The sequence below is a fragment of the Heterocephalus glaber genome, unplaced genomic scaffold, assembly GCF_053883595.1.
Source record: "Heterocephalus glaber isolate CG9 unplaced genomic scaffold, H.glaber_assembly_v1.0 deba00001429, whole genome shotgun sequence".
Lineage (NCBI taxonomy): Eukaryota > Metazoa > Chordata > Mammalia > Rodentia > Bathyergidae > Heterocephalus > Heterocephalus glaber.
This window is the reverse complement of record NW_028258294.1, coordinates 26,375,490-26,381,484: the sequence shown is the minus strand read 5'-3', so window position 1 is coordinate 26,381,484 and position 5,995 is coordinate 26,375,490. Positions and strand designations below refer to the sequence as shown.

The window sequence follows — 5,995 nt, the reverse complement described above, 5'->3', positions numbered from 1 at the left end:
AATGATGAATGTAACTGTATTGTATACCTAAAATGTACCAATAAACTTAATGAAAAAAAAAGAATTAAAAGAATCATACAACAGTGATATATGCGCACCTGTTTTTATAGCAGCACTGTTTGTAATAGCTAAAGCTTGGAAATAGCAAATTTGCCCATCAAGTGGAGACTGGATAAAGAAGATGTGGTTTTTTAAAAAAAAATTTTCCATTCTTTCCAAATTTTATTCCAAATAAAATGTGTGAGATTAAGATATCCATGAAGAGTGATCATCATCATCATTACAATAAAGTATTCAATTGGACAGAAGAGACAAGGACCCAGTTCACTACGTCATGTCTTATTTCTCCACTGTGCAAATTTTTTTTAAACCCTTCTTGGACTTGGAAGAATAGAACAATGTCTACACTTAAAGAGTGCCCCACATGAGTTATGAAATCCTTGATTCCATCTCTTATTTATCTTTTTCTTTCTGTTCTTTTTCTTTCTTCTCACACTCAGCTTTAGCTTCTTCTTCCTCATGTTTTTTGATCAACTGTTCCACTTCCTTTTGCTTGAGAACTTTTATCACTGTCTTCTCATTCTCTCTGGTTAACGTGGCAATTTCTACTTTTTCAGCAGACAGCTTACTAACGTCCATGGTCTTGTTCAGCACTTTGATAGGTAAAGAAAATGCTAACTTCAGAGTCATTTCTCCTTCTATGTAGTCCTGTTTCAACATTGACACAGATGCAGCACTGTTATTTCCAATGCACGTGGCTTTCCAGCCCCCTAATTTCCACTGGGGTCACTCTGATAGAGCTGAAAGCCACAGTGCTTATCCCAGCCAAGGTACAACAACGAGACACCAAAGGGTCGCTTTCCTCCAAACTGTGTGTAGGCCTGTTTGATATCACACAGTGCTGTAACCAACTCCTCACACAGAATTGGCTCCTGACATTGTAATAAATAACTTTGTGCAATGAGCCTCAGTTCATTAGTCAGAACAGTAGCATCAGAAGTTATACCTGCCATGCTGCAAGCCATGTCCTCATTGAGTTTATAAATTTTTTCAGAGAAAAAGACTTCATCAAGAAGCTTGTGAATGTTGAGTCTCTCTGCTGCAAGCAAAACACCATCATTTGCTAAAATTCCCAAACAGGTGCCTGCATGTCCAGTGGCTTCCATGGCATATCCAACTTGGTATAAGTGACCTTCTGGAGAAAATCTAGTGGTCCTGGAGTCATATCTTCGAGACATGGTTTCTGAGCTTTAGAAAATTCCAGAGAGAAAGCAATGAAGAATCAGAATTGACAGCTACAATGACCTCTTTCCTCCACAAGAAGCGAGAACCAATGCCATTGCCTGCGGATCACTTTGAATGTGTTCTTAAAATGGAGTACTACTCCGCCATAAAGAACAAAAAAATAGAGATATTTATAGCTAAGTGGATGCACATTGAGGCCATACTCTTAAGTGAAATAAACAGGACACACATGTGTAAATACCAAATAGTTTCTCTAGTGTGAGAAACTGAGAGTGTAAATAAGGATTAAAATGATTGAAATGAACAATTGATAATTTGAAATAGGAAAAGGTCCAAAGGGAGGAGAGGCCATACTCTTAAGTGAAATAAATAGGACACACCTGTGTAAATACTGAACAGTTTCCCTGGGGTGAGAAACTAAAAGTGTAAATAAGGATCAAAATGTACAATTGACAATGTGAAATAGGAAGAAAAGGTCTAAATGAGGTAGGGGAAGTGGGAGGTGTAGGGGAAAGGAAAGAAGGGAGAGGAAAAAATATGAGAAAATGAAAAATGGAAACAAAGTCTTTGTAAATAGGGAGGGATGAAGGGGTTGAAGTGAAGGCAGGGGAATGGGGAAAAAAATAAGAACCAAAGTGCATCATGTAAAGGTACAAGTTCCCAGTAATGAATGTAAATCTATTCTATACCTAAAATGTACCAATAAACTTAATGAAAAAAAGCACAAAAACACATGACCTAACTATATTTTGTCTATAAGAAACTCAGAAATTTATGACATAAATGGATGAAAAATATGCCATCCAACATTAATCAAAACAAACAGGAATGGCTCTATTAAAATTGAACAAGGTAGAATTCAAAGCAAAGGAAATTACCAAGAAAGGGACATTATATAATAAAAGTATCAGTCCATCAGAAGATATAACAACTGTAAATTCGTATGCATAAAAAGAGCTTCAATATAGGCAAAAACAAAAAAATACCATGACTGAAGGGAGAACTAGACAGATCCATAATTATAATGGTCACTTCAACATGTTTTTCAATAATTCATAAAACTAGACAGAAAACCACCAAGAATATTATTTATATTAGCTTTCAATGACCAAGATATAATACTCAGCACCCACAATTTAAAGAGAGATTTAATTTGGTTCCTGGTTTCAAAGGATCCAAGGTAGAAACATTATGATGGAAGGGCATGGCAAAGAAAAGATAGTTCATGGCCAACATCCTCGCCAAACTGCTATACAGATTTAATGCAATCCCAATCAAAATACCAATGGCATACCTCATAAAACTAGAGAAAACAATTCTAAAATTCATGTGGAATCACAAGAGACCTAGAATAGCAAAAGCAATTCTGAGCAACAAGGGCAAGGCAGGGGGCATCACAATCTTTGCTTTGAAGTTATACTACAAAGCTACAGTGATTAAAAACAGTAAGGTACACACAAACACCAAAAACAGACTCACTGATTAATGGAACAGAATAGAAAGTTCAGAAACAACTCCAAGTACACTCAGCTACCTTATCTTTGACAAAAGGGCCAACACCTTAACTGGAAAAAAGATAGCCTCTTTAATAAATGCTGCTGGAAAACTGGCTTTCTAGATGCCAAATATTAAACCTAGACACATATCTCTCACCATGCAGTAAACTAAAATCCAAATAGATCAAAGATCTAAATAGTAAAACAGAAACATTTAGTCTTCTAGAAGATAGAATAGGTAAAACTATTGAAGACATAGATGTAGGCAAAGTTCATGATCAAAACCCTGATTGCACAGGAAATATTACAAAGAATCAACACCTGGGATCTCATCGTACTAAAAAGCTTTTGCTCAGCAAAAGAAACCACTAATAGTGAAGAGACAACCCAGAACTACTCCTCAAACAAAGAACTAATATCTAGAATATATAAAGAACTCAAAAAATCAGACCCCAGAAATGTAGACTCAATCCAAAAATGGGTATCCGAAATGAACAGACAATTCTCAGATGAAGAAATGCAAACAGCAAATATATGACAAAAGTTCAACATCACTGGTCATTTGAGAAATGCAAATTAAAATAACACTGAGATTCCATCTCACTCTAGAAAGAATGGCTATCATGAAGAAATCAATAACAAATGCTGCTGAGGCTGTGGGGAAAAAGAAACTCTTCTCCATTGTTGGTGGGAGTATAAATTGGTGCAACCCCTATGGAAATCAGTATGGAGATTCCTCAAAAACTAAAACTAGAGGTTCTATTTGACCTAGCTATTGACCTTCTAGATATCCTCCCAAAGATACCTAGCATCATAAAAATCATCATATCACAGTAATAATGCATACCTGTGTTTATAGCAGCACAATTTATAATAGCTAAATCTAGGAAACAACCCATATGCCCATCAATGGATGAATGGATAAAGAAAATGTGGTTTTTGGGCTGGGGATTTAGCTCAGTGGTTTCGCCGCTACTGTGCAGGCACAAGGACCCAAGTTCGATCCCCGGTACAAAAAAAAAAAAATGTGGTTTTAATAAACAATGGAGTACTACTTTGCCATAAAGAAGGATAAATTTGAGACATTTTTTGGGTAAATGTGTGCACATTCAGACCATTAATTTTAAGTGAAATAAATCAGACACACAAATTTAAACATAACATTGATTCTCTTGTGTGAAAAACCCAAAGGGTAAATAGGAGTAAAATGCAGGATAGATATTAGAAAGCAGGAAGACAAGTTCAGATGGGATAGGGAACAAGGAAGGGAGGGGGGAGAAGGAAAGGAAGGGAAAAGAAAAAAGAGAATAGAAGGAAAGAAATGGAAACAAAGCTTTTGTAAATGGAGAAGGAAAGAAGAATTGAAAGGAGAAGAGGGCAATGAGAAGAAAATAAAAATTAAAGTAGATTATGTACAGGCACAAATTCTCTATGATTAATGTGATCATTATATATGGCAAACATGTATCAATCAATCAATCTAGTTCATGACCAGGAAGCAGAGCAGGGACAGTGTCAGAGAGGAAAAGGGCCAGGAGCCACATATGGTACCCAAGCTCACACTTCCATGACCCACCCAGACACAACCAGCATGCTTCTCCAAGCACCTGGCTGGATTCCAAGCCAATCTAGCTTGATACAAACAAGCTTAACTAACACAGATAAAGAACTAAATATATCAAATTTAATGTGAATCTATAGACATTCCACCCCAAAGCAGTAGAATACATAATTACTGATAAAACATGTTCCAAGACAGATCATACTCTGGGACATTAAACAAACATCAACATTAAAATAACTGAAATTATACAGAGTATGTTTTCTTTTTTTAGCTTTATTTTTACTAGTATAAATTTGTCATACATATTGGTCACATTCATTATAGGGAATCTGTACCTGCACATAATATATATTAATTATTTTTTCCCCATTCTCCTCCCTACCCTTCAACCTCTCCTCCCCTACCTGTTTACCAAAGTTTTGGTTCCATCTTTTTCTTTCCATTTATATTTTTTCCTTTTCTCTTCCTTCCCTTTCCCCTCCCCCCTCCCTTGTTGCTCTTCCCATTTGAACACATTCTTCCTACTTTATCTATCACGTACATCTACTTTATCTGACAAGTACTTCCTACTTTATCTATCCTTCATGTGCTCCCTATTTACCTTTTGGATTTTTCACACCAGAGAAACAATGCTATATTTAAACTTGTCTATCCAATTTATTTCACTTAAGATTATGGTCTCAAGGTGCATCCTTTTTCTTACAAATTACTTAAATTTATCCTACCTTGTTGCAGAATAGTACTCCATTGTATATAAATACCACATTTTCTTTGTCCATCTATTGATGGCCATGTGGCTGTTTCCAAGACTTAGCTATTATAAATTGTGCTGCTATAAACATGGGCATGAATATATCACTGTGGTATGATGCTTTTAACTATTTTGGAAAGATACCTAGAAAGGGAACAGCTGGGTCAAATGAAGCCTCTAGTTTTAGTGTTTTTGAGGAATCTCTGTACTGATTTTTATCAGCTACTCCTGATAAAAGGACTAATATCTAGAATATATAAAGAATCAAAAAAATCAGACCACCTCAAATTTAATGACCTAATCCAAAAATGGGCATCTGAAATGAAAAGACATTTCTCAGATGAAGTACAAACCACAAGTAAATATATGAAAAAATGCTCAACATCACTGGTCATTGGAGAAATGCAAATTAAAACAATGAGATTCCATCTCATTCCAGAAAGAATGTCTATTATCAAGAAATCAACTAATAACAAATGTTGTTGGGGTGGTGGGAAGAAAAAGGAACCATTCTCCACTGTTGGTGGAAGTGTAGACTGTACAGAGTATGTTTTCTGATCACAAGGGAATCAATCAATCAGACTAGAATAACAGAAAGATAATAGGAGAACACTGAAACACATCAAAACCAAATAATATACTTCAAAATAAGGCATAGGTCAAAAAAGAATGTTCAAAGAGAGATTTTTAAAGTCAGAAATGAATGAAAATACAATGTATCAACCTATGTGGGTGCTGCTACAATAGTACACAGAGTTTAGTGCATGCCGAGAGATATAGGTCTAGTTTTAATCTTTGGCAAGTTGAAACCCAATTTTTCCAGCACCATTGATTAAAGAGGCTATCTTTCCTCCAGTGAGGGTGTTTGGCTCCTTTATTGAAGATGAGATGGCTGAGTGTGTCTGGCATTGTTTCTGCATCTTCTAATCTGTTCCACTG

General features: G+C 35.8%; 1 pseudogene; it reads right to left on the bottom strand.

The window, feature by feature from the left end:
* Positions 1 to 211: 211 nt before the first annotated feature.
* Positions 212 to 1,299, bottom strand: LOC101715136 (proteasome subunit alpha type-4 pseudogene; annotated as a pseudogene).
* Between the last annotated feature and the right edge of the window lie 4,696 nt (positions 1,300 to 5,995).